General features: G+C 35.2%; 1 protein-coding gene across 2 annotated transcripts in view; it reads left to right on the top strand.

Moving 5' to 3' along the window:
* Positions 1 to 9689, top strand: part of LOC107040990 — a 70162-nt gene that overhangs the window by 34269 nt on the left and 26204 nt on the right. The gene's annotated exons all lie outside the window — the stretch shown is intronic.

The following is a 9689-nucleotide window of genomic DNA, read 5'->3' as shown; positions in this document are numbered from 1 at the left end:
CCCCCCCCCCCCTTTGCCGGAAGTTAAGGGTCCCCAATTCTTGATCCGAAGCCCAGCCACCCCTTCGAGCCCCCAACCCCTGTTTTAGAAGTTTAAAAACCCGATCGGACCGGGACTCCAACCCACGACCTCCTAGTGGCCAAGCCGAACTAACGATTTAGCCACCGCGACCATTGGACGTCGGTACATCGTTTACTTCAGTTACAGATTTTAAGAGGTCGATTAAAGAGGCTTTTTTATTCCCAAGTAAACATTTTCTGTCAATTTCAATTTCTTGCAGGTAAAATTTAGTCAATTTAGTCAATTGAACCCCTGGAGTACGGCGCCCATATCGTACGGCGTGTCCTCGTCGGTCGGCGGCCTCCAGTCAACTCAAATTTGTGGTTCAGTAGGCGACAACTTCTACACTGATGATCTAAAAATTATGAACTAAGATTAATGATAACCCTGAGCTTTCACCAAAAGCTTGTTCAAGATGTTGTGCAGTAAAGTTTAATTACTTGAATAAAGATTTTGTTGTAAGAACAATAATGCTTAAGTATTACTCTCAATACTGTGCCCACTGGGATGATCCTGGAAAGTATGTTCGGCACGGTGAAAATTATTTTGTGAATTTTAAAAACTAGTTGGTGAAAAAATGAATTTCCAATCAGTCATTGAATTTCAACAACTAAGTTAGTGACACTTACTACTACAACTAATTAATTAATTTCGAATTCTTAATAACGAAATGACGTGAAATTTGAATGAGAAAAAAATTCCAAGGGGTTCATGGGAATTTTCAGGCAAAAATTTCTAATAGTCTTATCTATAAAAAAAACCAGCTTGAACCTCTAATTCACTAAATTCAATCAATTTTGACTACCAAACTAGATAATGAGGGCATATATACATTTGGAAACAATCCCGCAATCATTTCTGTCTTGATATCGCAATAAGAAGCTTCCACAATAATACTAAACTACAATAATAAACCTATGATAATCTACAATTTGTTCTTAAATTTGATCAAAAAAAAAATTATCAACATTTTTCGAAAATTGAACAAATGATTGTCGATTGAAATCGAAAAGTTCTTTCTGAATTTTAATTAATTAGTTATTAAATTTCACCAATTAGTTGATGAATTTCAACTAGTTGATAAAATTCACCAAATAATTTTCTCCGTCGGTAAAAATTTCAGAATTTTCTATAAAAATGATCTCGATATATAACTGAGAGGTTTGAATATGCATCCGCTATCAAATTCAGTACCACAATGTTTACGTATTAAACAAATATATTAAAAGGAACTTGACAAAAAAAATCAAGTCGCACTGTGTTCATAATTTTCTTTATTTGATGGACAAATTTTTCGAATCTCGATATCTCCGACAGCACGAAACATGGTGAATTTTTGGTAATCACGGAAAGGGTCCTATGACACATGGACGCCGCCGATGGCACAAGCTCGGCGGCTCGGGTCCAACTGTAACATGAACTCTGTACTTGAGGGGTTAGCCGCCTATGTGATAATCAAGCTCGTTTAATTTGATATCAGTTCTGTAATCCACAAAATATAAATGAATAATCCACGCAATTCCCATTGTATAGGTAAAGTGCATATACCTTTCTACATACACATAGTTTCATTTATGTACGAGCCAAGATTTTATCCATTGCAACAGTCAGCACTTCGTGCACGGCTGAAAAGTCAGAGTTGCACGTTCTTAGATATAGCGACTTGTGGAAATGAGAAGACATTTTATTTCCTAGCAAGACCGTGAACTGAGAATTCGGTGATTGTAATTTCCTTTCTCATTACTTCCAAGTATAATTTGACCCAGTTTACAACGGTTTTTTTGGGGTAGACGAGTCTACACAGGGTCAACTCCCGAAATATGGATTCTAATGAGAAATTCATTATTGTGTGTCTGCACGGAGTGACGTTCGTGAGCTGAGTTCCAGTTGTGTGATATACACGGAATGAATTTCATTTTTACGGATAACGTGAATTGAGCTCTGGATTCATTCATTGCGTAGAGGAGCATAATTTTATGAGCAATGTTCTGATATCAGCCGTATCCAGTACGCGAGACAGACATTGAGGGGGAGGAGATAGTGGTAGTGAGGAGGTTGAAGAGAAGGGGAAAACGGTAGGGTCGTATAAATTGCAAATTAGTTTACCATCCAGTTATGCATCCTCCGTTAGTGCTGCCCCGTACCGCGTGCACAGGGCTACTAGGCATTCACTTCATCCCACTAGCTATTCAACGAGGTGGCTAGCATCGCCACTTTCACCCATTCCCAGAGCTCCACGTGGCTATTCTGAACGAGGCTGAAGTATAATTTTGTCCCCAGTGAGTGCTATGGACACTAATCCCCCTTTCATGGGCAATTTCACTTTTGTGATTTGCCACTGAAAACTGTTACTTTCCAGTTACAAACGATGCAATGGATCATCACAACTATTGAGAAATTAATCGGCGTGGATGAAAGCCTATGAATGACCTATAAATTTTTCGTTTTAAGGATATCCAAGTATCTTTTACAGTTTGGTACAGATCACACTATAGATTCAACCATTTTCAATCATCAAATTTCTAAATTAAATTGCGTGAGAAAAAGTTGATAAAAAACATGAATATTCAGCGTTATTCAACTACATTTTGGGCAGAATTATTATCTATTATTTATTTATAAATAACGAATTTTTAAAAATCATAATTTTGCGCAAAATGTAATTTGAAGGGCGCTGAATATTTATGATTTTCTTTCAAATTTTTCACGAGCAATTTAATTGACAAATTGGATCATTGAAAATAATTGAATCTATAGGGTGATCGCTACCAAACTGTAAAAGATTCTTGGATATCCTTAAGGATTCAGCCATTTTCAACACAGAATTATTCTTTTGTTAAAAATTCGCTGTTTATAAATTCATAATTGAAATTTTTCTAACTTCTGGAAACCTTATTTTTTTGGGCATGAAATCGATTTCTGGTAAAATTCTGAAAATGAATACATTTCTTACGATTCCGAACAAATGATTTCTATCGTGGAAAATTGATTGTTTATAAATTGTGTATAGAAAATGCTTGTAATTTTCCAAAATTGCAATTTTTTAAATAATTTGTTGATCTTTTTCCAAAAGTAAACTTTCTAAGTTTTTCAGAATTTTAAAATGTTTTCTAACGGTTCAATATCGAGATTCAAATTCAGACGAGCAAAGTTTAAATCATAAAATCATTGTAAAATGTTTGGAAACTTAGGGTCAAATGGGGCGCAAATGAAAATAAAAATAATCTATGATGTTCGACTACGAAAATAGAAAAGCATTTCACTGGAGAAAAACTAGCCAAAGTACTTGGATATCCTTAAAATGAAATATTCATCAATTTTCTTAAAAATTAATTGATCATTCGAAATAACCATTTCAATTATTCACTTTATAACTATTTCATAACTCTGTCAGCGCAAATCGGGAATTGCATATCTAATTATAACATTTGAATAATTGACGAGTTTCTTTTTCTCCCCAAAAATGCCTGGGAGAATTAAGCAATTAAAGAGAAATTACCTGTCGCAAGTAAATACATTTCAGATATTAATTTTTTTTCTCAGGTTATCTTGTGAAATATTCAAGTCATTAAAAAAATATCAACTGTCGGGAATTCAAATAACTAATTCAAAATATGTTTAAAATCAACAACGCAATCAATACAAGCCGAAACATCTCAATTCTAACCGATTTTAAATAAACCAATTAGCTTCAACTATTAATATTCAAAGTAAAATATTAAATTATATCAATCTGTCCTCGGTTAATCAATTTTGTTATGTTGAAAAACTCTATTAAACTACTACAGAGCGATCTAAACAAAGTATACGAATAATCGATCTAAAAAATCGATCCACTGTAAACATCTCAGATTCTTCTTAAACAAGCAGTCAAATAAAAATGCGGAGGTATCACTTTTATTTCAAACAAATCAACCAATTTTGAGAATAGCCTGAGTGAAATGATTTGTAACTCAGGCGTATCGTTAACGCGATACAATAACAGTAAATTATAATTACCCATTGTAGTATGAATAATATTAAACTGTCTCTGATAAATGGAAACTGTCAAAAGAATTACTATAGGCATTCACTCCGAGTCAGATTATTCTGATCAACAATTCTCCACCATCTACCTTGAAATTGGATTTGCATACGAATCTTGAAACCGCAAAGTTAGATTTTCAGCGTTTTATCGGGAGTGTGGAGCAAAGCCGCTACGAGAAATGAAAGACAATCTTTTCTCCATGACGCAATATAATAGTATTATCTCAACCGGCGTAAAGCGCTTTGATGTTGTCGAGAGAAGATCAAGAGCATTTCAGGGGTAAACGTAAAATGAAAATTGGGAGTTTTATGAACCTGCAGAAAAATTGAAAGATAATGCCTCATGATTGCTGCGGTAGAACGGGGAATCTTGTGATCACTGTCTGTCTGTAGAAACTAGAAATGTGAGTGACAAAACTGACCGGTAATTACCGCGCCGAGAATCTGACCATATGGTTAAAAAAAAATTACGATTGGCCATAAGCATGAAATGACCGTTGAAATTTTGACTGTCAATTTCCATCTATATAGATGACCCTCAATTTTCGAGTTTTAGTCCAGCAATTTGTACAGTGCTGAAATTTTTTAGCAGATATTGCCAATACACTTTTCGGCAATTGTAATCACATTTACGTTCTACTAAAATGTTAAGGAATTTCGTCATGAAAAATTTTGAATTTCGGGGAAAAATTAATGAGAACTGTAAATTTTAATTTAATTATTCCTTGAAGTCTTGAATTTTTAATTATTTGAACATTCAGGGTAATGCGGCACTGAATATTCATGTTTTCATTGAAAATTGAAATAACTTGAAGAATTCTCGTCGTCATTCTTATCGAAATTTCTGAATTTTATTGAATTTTCAATGAAATTTAGAATTTCATAATTTTTTCCCGGTTAAATTGCATTCGGTGGCACTGTGCATAAAATTATCACTCAACTGTCCATGAGATTTCTTTTTTTTTCCTAACAGTGTACCACTGAGAACGGAGCCATTGATAATAATAAATAAATAAAATAATAAATGATAATAATTAATGATAACAATTTCAGTCTATTAAAAAGTTTTCCGATCGAATCCTTAGAAAATGACCCAAAAATGACCGAAATAATATAGACAGTCAATTTGCAACTATATAGACGATCTTTGGCCATTTTGGCTCGTGTCTGACGCAGCTTAACTGCGACGGTCATTGTGCATAAAAAAAATTGGTCAAACTCAGAAAACGGTCAGAAACCGGTCCTTTACGTCTGACCTGAACGAAAGGGAAAATTACGGTCACTTTACATCTCTACACTGTTAGAAAGTTTATAAAATTTCATGGAAAATATGATAGTAATTCTCATGAGAATGACATTCAATCGGATTTAGGGGAAAAATGATTGTAAAATTTCAAGTTTTAGGTAGAATTCAAAAAAATTCATGAATTTTCAGTGGGAATAAGATGGAAATTTTACAACTCCATTGAATTTTCAATGGAACATGAATATTCAGAAACAAAATTACATGAACTTTCAATTTTTCCCCGAACTTTCCTGATTTCTCTGAATTTTCACGGAATAATTTAACTGAAAAATCGACTATTTTATTGATTTTCAGATCATTTAAACCGAAAATGGATGGAATATTTGATTTTCCAATGTCAATATTTCCTGAAATTTCAGTGGAAGTTAAACACGATAAAAATTTTCGGGATTTGGCACGGAAAATTCAGACGAAAATTTTTATCAGTGTAGTAGACTATTGTGTTCGATATTTGATTCACAAACAGCTGAGAGATATCAGATTTTTGCGCAATGAGAAGCAATGATAGTTTACAACTGTAATAGATTCAAGCGAATTGCTGACTAGTGAGCAAAGGGAATTGTCGCTTTGGACAAGGTGAGGTGTGCATTGCAGAGGGAACTCCCAGTTGGTCTATGTAGGCCTCGTTGAACGAGGAGACTGTTCTCACGAAACCTCTTGGTCCCAAGGGACTCGACCTCGCCAAATCAGCCGAAGGATGCAAATCAATCCCTGGATACGGTGCTCGAAATTGTTCAGTACTAAATACCATACCAAAGGCTTGAGTGTACTTGTCAAACTCCTCTTGCAGTCCCGCAGAGAAAACGGAATTGCCACGCAATGTCAGCAACAACCAATGATAAAGTCACTAGTCTGAGCAAGCATATAAACACAGTAGTGACTGTGGCAATGGGGTTGTATATCATCGTATCCGTATGTGTATCTACAGTGATGATAGCTCAACATTGAGCATCGCGTCAGGTGTATTATCCAATGATACACAGATATTTACGCCTTCCGTCATGAATCGTGACGGTGCCTCTTTGGGCTACTGATGAGGAGTCCAGTAACGAGGATTTAAATTGACCTTGAATAAATTACCTCAGAATGTTCACTAAATATGATCGAATACCCGTGGTGAGAGCCGTGGTTGGAGGAGTTTTTCAACTAAGTTGATGAATAAATGATCTTGCAATCCTAGTAACTCTCGATTTACAGTTGCAAAAGGTTGCTCTAAACTTCACCTCAAATTCCATCAAATTTTACTACTTTGACGAAGTTTGAGTGTTTGAACTATCTGGCGAAACACGAAATTTCTTGTGTCAGGTACTTTGAAAACTATTACGTGGAATTCTGGTGATACTGCGGAGTATGGAGATTAATTAATAAATTTTATGTCGTGCATATTTATTAAGGAAATAAGGAAATAAGAATGAATAATTTCAAAATTGGAAGAAATGCACATCACCACAATATCGCGGGAGATGGGCACTTGGTAAATTATGCGCGAATTGCAATGAATTTCAACAGATTGTTGGATAGGTGGATCGTTTTTTGTGGAATGCAATGATTATACAATTTCAATTTTCAGTAAAACGCGAGGGAGGAATAATGATGATCGAAGAAGAGAAATTTAATGCAGAATCAATTGCAAGAATTCTATCTTTCTCTGAGATAAAAAAATAAAAGTGTCACACTGTTGAAATTTTTCGGCTGAAATTTCCGGTTCACTTTGTGGAAATTTTCATCACAACATAGTACCGCTGAAATCTTAAGGAATTTCATTGAGAATTTCTCCTATCCAAATTTCAACCAATGGAATTGCACTATTCGCCTGTTATTCTATATAGTCAACACGGCATTCAACTGATAATTTTTGATAATTCCACTGATAATTTTTCATGTTGATATATATGTATATACAAATAACTTCCCTATCCCGGGAACATTTCCTGGTTAAATGAAACCCTCGTCGGAACTGACAGATGAATCTTGGTTCATAGTGCAATTCTCTTGGCCAAAATTTGGATGGAAAAATTCTTTTCCAAATACCACTGGAGCTTCAAAATTAATCAGGTATTTTCCTTAAGTTTCCCTACATACAATCGAACTCGTCAAGTTTTTTAGGCAAAATCACTCGTGCTTTACACTCGCGATTTTTTAACAGGAAAAACTTGACTCCTTCGTTTGCTACAACGCACCTATCGGAAAATACCTGATAATTTTGAAGCTCCCGTGGTGTACATACGAAAATTCAAAATTATGTGGAAAAATCAATGTAGCTATAAATTTAGGTAAATATGTTTTTTGAATTCTCAATGAATTGGAAATTCCGCGTAATTTGATACTGAATATTCATATTTTCATTAAAAATTCAAGTAAGTTAGAAAATTCTCGTCTTTTTATTGCTCAAAAATTTCGAATTTGAATTTTGAGGAAAAACTGAATTTTCATAAATTTTTGCCCTGAATCGAATTCAATGTCACTCTCCTGAAAGTTGTTAGTCAATTGTCCATGAAATTTCCATTTTGGTAAACAGTGTAATCTCCTCCCAAACCGAATTAAACCGTTCTCGAACTTTTTCCTCTACAAGTAATTCCCCGGAATTGATTCCCCCCACGACTTCCCATGAATGTCACGCATAGACGCATTACGAATATCAATTCAATTTATTAATCCTCTCAATCTCTCAAAACAAAACATTTTGGAACTCAACATATTCAAAGCAATTTCATCCCATAATTGGAGTCAATCTTTTGTTACTATAATTAATTTTTCTCTAATATATAACATAAAGTCAACACGCCATTCCCGCAAATTCCCGAAACAGTTCGTTTCGATACCAAGCAATTGCAGACTAATTTCAACCTATAATTGGAATCCGTCTCTTGTGGCTATAATTGATTAATCATCGATAAATTATATTCCTCCTGTAAATCATGCTCATCCCACCAAGTTATAACTCTATGATAGAATAAGATTGGAAATGTTCTTGAAAAAAAATATTTTTCTTTCTGGCGACAATAGTGCTCACATGGTTGGTGGGGGGCTCCGGCGGTCGCCCAAGATAAGCAGCGTTTAGTCTGGATAGTACTTGGATGGGTCCTCAAATTTACCCCCAGTTTTTCCAATCCCCACTACAATCCTTGTCGCCCACCTCTGACACTCAGGGCTACAATCTCCTCAGTCCGACAGTACTCGGGTGGAACTGCTGCCGCCAGGCGCGAGTGTGGAGAACTATGGTGCCCATCCAGTCAGTGTGACGGATGGGTACACACTGTTAGAATAGTACATTAGAGTACAAGGGCACAAATTTCGTTTTCAACGAACGTGTAGTTTACAGGCCGAGCCGAAGGCGAGATCTGTACACACATTCGTTGAAAACGAAATTTATTACCGAGTGCTCTATAATATTTTATGTCAAGTCGTGCAGAAGTCGAGTTTTGAGCAAGCTGCGCGAAGCGCAGCGTGCGATAAACTCGACTTATTGCACGGCGCGACATAAAAAAATGAAATGTCATGGACAGTTGACTGCTAATTTTCAGGATAGTGACACTGAATGCGATTTAAGGGAAAAAAATCATGAAATTTCAGGTTTCGCTGAAAATTCAGTAAAATTACAGAATTGTAAACAGGATAAAAACGAGAATTCCTTAATTTATTTGAATTTCCATTCTAATTGGAATGTGCGGTGCCGAATAACATTGAATTTTCGTATGTAATACCACAAGAGCTTCAAAATTATCAGGGATTACTCGATAGGTTCGTTGCAAACAAACGAAGGAGTCAACTTATCCAGGTTAAAAAATCACGACTGCGAAGCACGAGTTTTTCCTGAAAACTTGACAAGTTCGTTTGTATGCAGGGAACCTTGAGGGAAATACCTGATTAATTTTAAAACTCGAGTGGTATTCGGAAGAGAATTTTATCCAAATTTCGGCCACGAGAATTGCACTATGAGATAAAATCCATCTGTCTGTTCCAATGAGGGGCTCACTCGACCAAGAAATATTTTGTTTTTCATATATATATCAACATGAAAAATTACCAGTTGAATTATCAAAAATTATCTGTTGAATACCGTGTTAACTATATAAAATAACAATCGAATCGTGGAATTCTATTGGCTGAAATTTCGATGGGAAGAATTCTCAGTGAAATCTGAAATTTCATGATTTTTTCCCCCTAAATCGCATTCAGTGTCACTGTCCTGGAAATTCAAGAATAAATTTACCGGAATTTTCTGGTTTTCTATTCATTTTCAGGGAAAAATGGAACTGAAATCGACAATTCTCTTTGACCTTTCCACGAAATTCTG

Source organism: Diachasma alloeum, unplaced genomic scaffold (assembly GCF_001412515.2).
Source record: "Diachasma alloeum isolate Michigan unplaced genomic scaffold, Dall2.0 Dall_scaffold_00353, whole genome shotgun sequence".
NCBI lineage: Eukaryota > Metazoa > Arthropoda > Insecta > Hymenoptera > Braconidae > Diachasma > Diachasma alloeum.
This window is presented reverse-complemented; position numbering and strand designations above follow the sequence as displayed.